Raw genomic sequence first — 11,515 nt, 5'->3', positions numbered from 1 at the left:
CCCCGTCACACACAGAGCAGGGCCCGTGGGGGAAGGGGGGGTTGGGGCACCACCTCTATCACCCACAGAGCAGGGCCGATCAGGGGGTTGGGATGCCGCACCGTGTCACACACAGAGCCACAGGGCGATCAGGGGGTTTGGGCGCTGCCCCCTGTCACGCTGATCCGATGCCAGGAGGCCTTGTGGCTCCGCTGATCCCGGTGCTGGGAGGCATATTACCCTTTTACTATATAGGATAGAGGCCTGGGGGCCGGCTGGTTTGCCCTGAAGGGTGTCCTGGATCAGGGTGGGGGTCCCCACTGGGGTGCCTGGCCAGCCTGGATGAGGGGATGATGGCTGTTTGCAGCTGGTCACACACCCTTCAGTGTGGGGGTCCCCACTGTGGTGCCTGGCCAGTCTGGGTGAGGGGCTGAGGGCTGCTTTCAGGCTGGCGGTTGTTGATTGAAGCTCCCAACCGCTCCTTTTTTTTTATTTTATTCTGGGCCAGCTTTAGCTCTGGCTCTAGCTCTGAGAGCAGGTATCTGGTTTGTTTCGGTTCTATAATCGAAACAATGTATAACTCCAGCTCTGAGATCCCGGCCTATATTTGTTAGAATGTTTCAAACTGCCAGCTCAGAGGCCGGCAAGTCAGGCGGGGAACGTTGGAGTCTGCAGTCACTGGAGCAAGCGAGCCTCACGTTTGCTTCCAGCTGCCTGGCTGCCGGCTGCCATCTTGGCTGACAGTTAATTTGCATAAGGATATGCTGATTAGCCAATGGGAAGGGTAGCGGTCGTACGCTAATTACCATGTTTCTCTTTTATTAGTGTAGATATATATATATATATATATATATATATATATGTGTGTGTGTGTGTGTGTGTGTGTGTGTGTGTGTGTGTATATTATTGTTTTCAGAGAGGAAGGGAGAGGGAAAGAGAGATAGAAACATCAATGATGAAAGAGAATCATTGATCGATTGCCTCCTGCATGCCCCGCACTGGGGATCGAGCCCGCAACCCAGGCATGTGCCCTGACCAGGAATTGAACTGTGACATCCTAGCTCATAGGTTGATGCTTAACCACTGAGCCATGACTGCTGAGCCAAACTTTTTAGTGTTTGTGAAATCTACCTTTGTTGTACTATAACTATGAAATTTCAAAGAAGTGGTGTGAACCAGAAGATAATGTAGAAGTTGCACACAACTTGCCACTGGTAAATTCATGTTTCAAGAAAACCTATGCATTTAAAAGGGAACCTGGCTCAGCCAACGTGGAAAAATAAAAAATAAATAAAAGTAAACCTGGTGGTGCCTGGCCAATGTGGCTCAGTAGTTGAGTGTCGACCTATTAACCAGGAGGTCACAGTTCGATTAAAGCCAGGGCACATGCCAGGGTTCAGGCTCGATTCCCAGTAGGGGGTATGTAGGAAGCAGTGATCAATGATTCTCTCTCATCATTGATGTTTCTATCCCTTTCCTCCTCTCCCTTCCTCTCTCTGAAATCAATGAAACATAATAAATAAATAAATAAATAAACAAATAAATAAATAAATAAATAAATAAATGACATGCAATGTGGTGGTTTTCAAATTCTTAGATAGTAAACTATAGCAATGTTCCAAGAAAAATAACATTTGATTTTACTTTATGCACAAAAGAATTATAATAGGAATTCACATGAAAAGGCAAAAATATTGGGGGGAGAAAAGATAGTAATGTAGGCTTTGACTTACTTGTTGGATAATCTTGAGCAAGTCTCCTAATGATTTCTAAATTACTAGTAGATATATTAGTATTTACTTTACTGCCCATTAGAAGTTGAATATGTAAGGGTAGAGGGTAAGCCTCATTTTTTAAAGGCAAATTAAGCTTTAGGATAGCAGTATAATTGCATGGCTAATGTACAAAAAGAGTTCATATGCAGTTTATAAATATGTGAAAAGGTTAATATATTTTCATGCTTGCCGAGAAGGGGTTAGCTGAAATGTAGTGAGTTCTAGATTTAAAGTCAGGAATTGTTCCCAAGTCTGCTTACTAAGTACTGCTATTTTCTTGGGCCACTCTCTCTTATTCAGCACTTCTGTTTACTCATCTCAAAAGGTAGTGATACAGCATAGCTATGTGAAGAATAAATGTATGTCAAAGATCCTGAAACATAGTTCATGCCTAATAACGTGCAGTTATTCATTCACAGACAGTGAAAGTAACTAAGCATTGCTCTATAAGGATGTTTAGGGCAGAATAATTTATCAGAGTATTAACAAAATCATCTTCTAATAATTTTACATCAGGGAATTTTGTATCAGTATTAATTTTTATCCAAGTTAATGAGGTTATCTAAAGTGTAGGACAGGTCAGAGTCTAACGTAAGTCCTTCCTAAAAGTTAATGCTGCTCTCCTCCCAAACCTCTACCTACATATGCTAATAGATCAGTTTATTCTTGGTATTGAAGTCACCCCTGTCCCTCAGAAGATTCTTCCTCAGGTTTTATTTGTACTAATAGCACAGGAGGACACCAGCCCCATGCAGACAGCAGCCCAGGGCTCACACTAGCCCTTCCTTCCTCACATAGGCAGACAGAGGTCTCTACTCTAAAGCCTTCATGGGGGCCCAGGCCTTTGGGAGCCTGAGAGAAAAAAAAAAGAAGAAAAAAAAACCTAACCTGAGCTCCCTTCCAATCAGCGCAATTTCTTGTAGGCTATTTCCCAAGGCATGCCCATTTGCAGGATTCCTGTGGTAGGCACAACCTCAATGACATCCCAAAGACCTGGCAGAGGGCAGCACCTTCCTTCCTGTCCCACACTGGTCAGAATAGCCAGCAGTACCTTTCTATCAGACGACAGCTGTTCACCTATTTTCCCTAGAATTTTAGATGTTTTCATAATCAAAATCCCTCCATATTTTAGTTTGCACATCATATAAAATCTCCAGATGGAAAAGTAACCTCATGCTATATGTTAATCATTATTCAAGAGCTGTATTTCAGAACCCTCAAGTGACTGGGCAGTGTGCCGAGGAGAGCAGATATAGGAGATGAGGAAAGTATTAGATGTTTATATTCATCAACCACATTTAATTTAAAGGCTTGCCCATTCCAACGAAAACCAAACCTTTGAAAATTCAAGAACATATTGTCTAACCCTAAACCACTTTCAATAAACAAGGACTTTCCAGTTACCACAGAAAATCATTTTCCAGAGGCCTCATATGTGTCCTTTTGTCCTCTGTATGGATTTTCTCCTCCTCCTGTTTCCCCACCCCCACCCCCACTGAAACTGGCCAGTATAAACTGTGCAGCTCATATGGTTAGTGACTAGGAGAGAGAGACTTTGCAAAATAATTTATTCATAATTCTAATAAAACACCAATGACTAAGTACTTAAAATGTACTAAGCAATGAACTCATCAACACACACACACACAGATACTCACACCCCCAAATCCACAGAAAGGATTATAGCATATATATATATATATATATATATATATATATCCCACGTTCAAAGGCTGTTAAATTGTGTTGTTTACCCATATCTTCAGAAAAAAAATCACTTCTACTGTGGTGGTAAACAACCTGCTTCTCTATTTATAATGGTCTGGCCCTCTAGCAACTTCAGAGCGAAATTATAGCTAATTTGCCTACAAACGTCAGGTGGTCATAATAATGTGGCCACTCAGTGTATATGTAACATACATGACATACATGCCAATATATTTTTTAATTTAATCTTCTCAAAATAACCAGCTGTGGATGGTATTAGTTTTAAGCTTTTAAAGGAGAAGAGGAGACTAAAAGCTTGACAACTAAAGTTAGTTACCTAAGTTACCCAATAGCTAGTTCAGCTCGTTACTGGTACAATAAAGTCACAGGTGCATTTCTGCCTAACTCCCAAGTCTATAAGCTTTTATTTTTCAGCATTGATTGTTTGCTGACAGGCACTGTGCTCGGGTACTTAAAGTACCGATAAAGAGAGAAAGGCCAAGTATATTACCTTCAAAGAGTTTACATTTGCGTTGGGTAAACTATATTGTCTTAGCATTTTTTATGTTTAATTAAAATCTAGAACAGTGATTCTCAAAGTGTAGTCCCTAGATTATCAGCATTAACTGCCCCTAAGGAGTTGTTAGAAATGCAACATCTCAGGCTTCATCTCAGACCCACTGAATCAGAAACTCAGCCATCTGTACTTTAACAAGCCCTCCAGTTACTTCATTTGGTGCACACTGAAGTTTGAGAACCAGTGGCCTAAAGACACAGAGGTTGTAAGGAAACATACAGAACTTGAAGTTGTGGGAGAAGGCTTCCTGAGGGACTGACACTTGACCTTGGTCTGAAAAGATTTATCTCCCCTTCCCTTCTCTCCCGCCCCCACCTCCTCCCTCCCCGCCCCCCCACCAGGTAGAAGGAACAATAGTAACAAATACAGAGAGGGAAGCACATTGTGTGTTTGATATTCCTAGTAACTGAAGGTGAGAGGCAGGGGATGGTAACAGACAAACTAGAATGAGATTGGGGGCGAAGTCTATGTTTATGCCTTAGAGATTTTTGCCTCACACAGTGCATGGTATGAGGGCTCTAGCAAGTAACTTCAGGGACTCAGTGTGAAAAGGACCTGGGATTTATATTTTCTTGTTGGCCATCTGACAGTGACTGATCATGGCTCCCTGGATCTCCCTCAGGATGCTCGTAGGTAGTACAAGGGAGATACTTTGCTCTCCAATTAGGAAATGCTGGGACAGAGAAAGAATCAGAAGGAGGAAGCCTCAGACTCAGGTGCTACTAGATAAGGGGCAGGGCACTGGGCTCCAGCGGGGCTCTGACAATTTAACCAAAGGTGACTGAGTTAAAGTAAAGAGAGATGAAGAAGAAGAAAGGAAGGATGGGAAAAGGTATTAACTAAGATTTAGGTTAATTTTATTCTAAGTAACACACAGGATAACAAAGGGGACATTAAGAGTAACCACATGCCCTGACCGGTTTGGCTCAGCGGATAGAGCGTCGGCCTGCAGACTCAAGGGTCCCAGGTTCGATTCTGGTCAAGGGCATGTACCTTGCTTGTGGGCACATCCCCTGTGGGGAGTGTGCAGGAGGCAGCTGATCGATGTTTCTCTCTCATCGATGTTTCTAACTCTCTATCCCTCTCCCTTCCTCTCTGTAAAAAATCAATAAAAATATATTTTTTTAAAAAAAAGAGTGACCACATGAATATATGTGACTATTATATGGTTACTGTAGATACTCAGTTCACTGAGCAGGAGAGAGGGCATTATCTCTACTTCACTATTAGCTGAGACACTCTTGTCAGTGACCGGGTAAAGGAGCAGCTGTGCACACTTCCATTCCTTCCTTCCTTCCTGTATCTTCATAGCAATTTGTTATTTACAAGTTTGGGAGTATTATTATAAGATCATCAATCCCATTTTATGGGGACAATCTCTAAATATCATACTTGTCCATTTATTGATCAAGTGTGTCAGAAGGATAGACTTATTTGCACCAATGCTGAACAATGAGGGATTACTTTAAAGTAAATATTTTGTATTAATCATTGGGGAATCTGGGTTGCAGAATGTGGTTGACTTCAAGAATTGGTAGCACTGTAGCAACCAAAAAAACACTTTCGAACTCCCGGGCCTCCCGTGGCTTAGGCACAGCTACAAATTTAGCATTCCCTCATTTTAAGCATTCCAAAATATTTTAGTGATTGTCTTGATAGGATTCCAGTAAAAAACAGCTGTCAAAATGTATCATATATTTGCAAACCTCCTACACAGCACTGTTACTATAATTGGTTGAGGTTTGTGTTTTGTTTTGATTTTTTTTTCATTTGACTTTAAAAAGGTTGTGGAAAGCATAATTTCAGTATGGTCAAACTTTTATTAATGTTCACAGGAGGACTATAATCCATAATTAGACTTTAGTTTTTAAAGTATTTCATATTTGAAAAGTAAGCAAGCACATCGGGGGCAATTTTTCTTTACAATTTTATTAATCTGAAAGTCAAACCCTCTTGGACTGTACTATGAACATGGTATTGCAAATCACCACTTTTTAATCTGCCGTATCTACTCTATCAAATAACCAAAGTAATTTGGTCAGCAGTGTTTTCATTGGTTTTAATATCACCTTCTCCACCTCCTTTCCACTCCAAACTATGACTTAATTGCACTAGGGTTTATCCTTTTAAAACCATGACATTAAAATAGCCTGGAGTACTATAGTTCTTTCTGCAGAAACCATAGGACACTAAACAGAGGGTCTGTTTTCACTAGCCACACGTCTGTCATGAGTGTCTTAGAATTCAGGGCAGCTAGTTTACTAGTTAAATCAGGGCCAAAGACAATAGCAATTCTAAATTGCAAGATTTCTAGAAAATATGTGGTGGTCCTTTCTGACATTAAAAGGAGAAAAATTTATGAGGTTTTTATTTTTTTTCATTATTCTGTTCTGCTTGGCCCTGAACATTGAATTTTATTGCCAGACTCAAGAAGGATACCTCAAAAAATATTATTTTACTGCTCTGAATTATTTTCACTGTGTTTTGAAGCAAGGCGCTTTGTATATTGATGAAACCAATTATAGACTCTTCCAATTAAAAAAAAATTACATTGCAGAAAATATTAACTCTAGTAATCACTGGGAAGAACATCTATTCACATGCTTCAATAGGCAGCTGTATATGCCTCATATATCAACTTCTACCCTGACCTCCTGCCCAAAAGACAGACTAATGATTCTTACTATCAACAGAGCATTGCTATTTCATTGTTAATCAAACAAGTTTGTCTACATCAGAGCCCACAAATCCATATTTTCACTATGTTCAGTAAACAAATATAGCTGGGGTATTTAACACATGAGCTCAGCAGTGATTAGAGTATGGATTGAAATTTTGGCCATGGAAATGGAGAGGAAATGGTGGATCCTAGGGATGCTCTACAAGAATATACAAGGCTTGATGGGAAACAGAACATCTTCACTAAAGGACAGTGAGTGGTAAATGGGACACCATTGGTAAGGATGGGAAAATAGGCTGTCATGTATCGATATCCTTATGTTTTCAGCCGGGAACTGTTAATACATGTAAAATAAGAATCTTAGGTTAAAGCCAAAAAATAATTACAGATAATAAGCAAACATGAAATTCTAAAGCTACAACAAAAAGGAAAACTAATTAAGAGGTTTTGGTCTTTTACACATAGTTTCTCACTACAAAAAGATATTGAAATTTGGTAGAATGTATTGGCCAACCTGATTCTATTAATATGATTTATTAAATAAAATTATTTGATACAACTGTCTTCTTTATCAATCAGGAAGTATTTTCCAGTTTTGTAATACAGAACATGCTGTGCTGACAGCAGAGCACACAGACATTTAAATAGTACTTAAACTCTTAACTTTATGAACTGGGCAAAGCCTTCTGAATATACTGTTGGTACCCTCCACAAAAAAAAAAAAGGATGAGGAAAAACAGGCTATTTAAGCAAGAATAATGAACAAGGATGAAATATTAATTATTCAGGGTATTTCGATGAGCTAAATTTTTCTTAAAAAATTCCTTAAAAAATGTGCTCCCTGGCCGGTGTGGCTCAGTTGGTTGGAGCATTGTTCTGTGTACCAAGAGGTCACAGGTTTGATTCCTGATCAGGGCACATGCCCAGGTTACTGGCTCTATCCCCAAAGGGAGCATTAAGGAGGCAGCCAATCTATAGTTCTCTTTCTCATCAATGTTTCTCTACCCCACCCCCTTCTCCCTCTCCCTTTCTCTCTCTCTCTCTAAAAAAAACAAAAAACAACTAGAAAACAATATTTTTAAAGAAATAAATGTGCTCCACATAGGGTTTTTTTTTTTCACTTTTACTTACAATGTGCTTCTTTCCAAGTACGTTACTTACTAATTTAAAATATAGGACCATTTGGTTTGTTTGCCTCTGTGGAATTTATCTGCCTGGCGCCATCCCCTGAAGACCGACCTGAGAAGTAAACTCAAGGTTTCCACTCTGCTGGCTTCTGATTAGGTTTGGGCAATGGAGACACCAGAGATGCTATTTCAAATGCCATGATATATCTAAAATCTTTTTTGAAAGTTTTTTGCAAGAATGCATTGCTTTAAGCCCTACTATAATTTGTTACAATTTTAAAAACAAAGACATATTTAAGCATTAAAGTGATAAAGACCAACATTAAATAAGTTTTACATTCTATAATTTTACATCCATTTGTGGGGGTGGGGAATGAGTTGCTGAATACATTTTAATTAAGTAAAAGTGGGTAACTTTTACTGAGACAGTTTACTAAAAAGCATTGCATTGTGCTTAAGAGAACAGGTTCTGGAATAAGTCTAACTAGGTCTAAAATCTTGTTTCATAACTTAATGGTGATGTGACCTTGGACAGAATACTTAAACATTCTAAGCCTTAATTTCTGTATCTACAAACTGGAGACAATAATATACTTTGAGTGGGTAGCCAGTCTCCAAGATGGCCCCCAATTATCCCTGCCTCCTGGTATGCACATCCTTGTGCAGTCCCCTTCCACACAAATAGGGTTAACTTGTGAAACCAATAGGATGCTATGTATGTGACAGAGGACCACTTCCAGGACTCAGTCATAAAAGATGTTGAAGCTTCTGTTGGATCACTCACTCGTCCATCTAGAAAGTGGATCCTCCAGCCCCAGTCAAGCCTTCAGATATCAGCAATCAAAATGTTTCCACTGAAACCTCATGAGAGACTATGGGCCAGAACCACTCAAATAAGCTGCTCCCAAATTCCTAACATGGAGAAACAATGAAATAATAAATGTAGGCTTTGGTGTAATTTGTTTTGCAGCAATGCATAACTGATACACCCTGCCTGGCAAGGTTGTAAAGATTAGAGATAATTATGTGAAGCCAATAGAATAATTTCTAGAATATAATGAGTAAACAATGAGTGTTAGTATGTTTCAGGAACTGGGATAGACTATGTATATATGATAAATTGTCTCATGTAAACCTCATTCCTCATATAGTTGCATCTTTTTATGTTTCAGGTGACAGAAGACCCAACTCAAACTGGCTTAAGCTGAGCCCTCCCCACCCACCCTAAGTAAGGAATTTGTTGGTTTGAGTAACTAAAAGTACAAGGAAGAGCTTGTTTTACACGCTGCTAGATCCGGGGCTTAAATAATATCTCTCTGCTCCCATTTTATCCTCGGGCTTTGCTCTCTTCCCATATTACTTAGTTCGCAAGGTCTTCATGACAAGATGGCTCCTAGCAGCTTCAGCGTTACATTCTTCTAGGTTCCAGTTCAGTGAGAAAGAAAATGCCTTTCTCTCTCAACAATGCCAGAAAAATTCTCATTGTATCACGTTCCCTCTGACTGGATAACGTCAGTGTCTCAGATGAATCACAGAGCCAGGGGAAGGAGCATCACTTTCCAGGCTTCCTCTTGTGAATACATAGGCTGAAAGTGGAGGAGGGAGAAGCTACCAGAGGAAAGATAGGGCACTAAGGTCTTGTGATTAGGAGAAGGGTAAAATGGATGCTGGGCAAAAAACTGATAGTATCTCCCATGCCTCATAATAATCATATGAAGTAGTTAATAATATTGTCACATCCACAGAGGACAACAAAGCACAGGGTGTGAGTGACTTGCCCAGAATTGCACGGCTATCCGTGGTAGGGCCAGTCAGAGTCCAGAGCCCACATGCTGTACCACCTTAGTATACCACCTCCCTAAGAAACCCTATAAATGATTATTTTACTGTGGCTCAGCAATTGAAGTTATTCAGACACTACATCTGTTCCACTCCTTTTATCCTAAATTATACCCCTACCCTGTGTAATCTGGTCAATTCCTTTAATTACCCTATCTACTCATCTGTGACACCTAAATGTTTAAGTATGATAAAATACCTAACATAAGCTGGGTTATAGAAAAATCAATGTTTAATCTTATTAACTAAACCTTCCCTTATAATTACTGGATGGACAATGAGTCTTAATAAATCCCTCCTCAGCCTTTACAAATAGTCATATTCCAGTTTTCAGCAGACTAGATTGAGCCTGTGACGGGCAAGTTTTTGTTGGCTGTCCTTTCTGCTCTTTATATTACTATTCCTTGAGAATTAAATCTTAAAAACAATCTGTAATTCTAGACAATTATACAAAAGTATAGGTGCTTACCTCCCCCTCTCCATTTAATATATCAGTGTTGCATATATCTCTTTTGTTTGAAATTCATTCTTATCCCAGTGGTACTTCTTTTGAGGTACCACTTTAAAATTGTAAGTAATCATTAAAACCACTCCAAGTTCTTCAAGATCAACAATACTAATAAATCAGTTCTTATAATGATGCAATAATTTTGCTTTATGTTACCTTCCCTGAAACAAGAAAAATGGTATTATTTTTCCCTAAAAACAGGTTTTTTAAAATTATTCATCAACAATAACAGATGTTAGAGGGCATCTGAATTTTCCTCTCCCTTTATTTATTGTCTCATAACAGGGCTTCTTGAAACTTGATTAAATATAAGACATCTTTTTAAAAAATCATGTGGTATGATAATGCTATCTAATATCATTATTAATGTGATAATTATGTAATACACATTTTATATAAATTTCTTGTAGCAGGAGGTCACCACAAAGAATCAGCTTAAGCATCATACTACATGAGTTTGGGTTTCAATTCATAGGCATAATATACTTGGGGGGAAATCAACTTATCAACCCTTTTTTCTTTAGATTTTTATATATACCAATTACATAATCTATTTCTACCATAACAAAAGACTTTAGACATCAATGGTGTAATCATCAAAAGGCTTAGATATTATTTTTGTATGTGTTTCTTTGCCAAATTCAGTTGTATAGGCATATATAGAGGCTCAACGTTTGAACTTCCATTAGCATAAACCATTAGCAATACATCCACGCATGTGATCAAACATTTTTCTTACCAAAAGTTTGTAGATAAGGAGAATATTGGTTTTATGAGAACTGTGAAGCCAATAAGAATCAGTTGCTTGTTTTTAAAGCAACAAATAATTTAAATGATGTTTCCTTTAAGCACTGATTTCATCATATAATTACTATACCCCGTGATGTAATGTTGTGATCATTTTAGTTATTCATTTAACAAAAATGTCTGAGTGGACTATATGTGTGGTGTGCTAAGAAAATTACACTGGGGATAGAAAGAAGTAATCTGGCTAAGATAATAAAGATGGGATTCTGAGAAAGTGGCCCTGCCAATCAAGAGCTTACTAGGGTACGAAGCAGGGATGAATCCCAATCAAAGGCAATATTATAAATGCTAAAATGATGCACTGGTGCAGGCAACAGTAGCCAAAGAGATGCTTGTACGGAAAGCAAGGACATGGGTGTGGAGTGAGCGGAGGCAGTTTTAGAAATCCTTTTAGAGTTTGTTTGAAGAATTAAAAGACATTGTAAATGTGGACAGGAGGAAGGAGAACCTTCTAGGTAAGAATAAAAAGTATGAATCAAAGCAAAAAATGAAAAACTATGGCAACAAAAGTGGGAA

The 11,515-nt window shown here is 38.8% G+C and overlaps 1 protein-coding gene across 1 annotated transcript in view; it reads right to left on the bottom strand.

Moving 5' to 3' along the window:
- Positions 1–11,515, bottom strand: part of CUNH4orf22 (chromosome unknown C4orf22 homolog) — a 520,196-nt gene that overhangs the window by 131,447 nt on the left and 377,234 nt on the right. The window lies entirely within an intron of this gene.

Source organism: Myotis lucifugus, unplaced genomic scaffold, assembly GCF_000147115.1.
Source record: "Myotis lucifugus unplaced genomic scaffold, Myoluc2.0 scaffold_12, whole genome shotgun sequence".
In the NCBI taxonomy this organism is placed as follows: domain Eukaryota; kingdom Metazoa; phylum Chordata; class Mammalia; order Chiroptera; family Vespertilionidae; genus Myotis; species Myotis lucifugus.
This window is presented reverse-complemented; position numbering and strand designations above follow the sequence as displayed.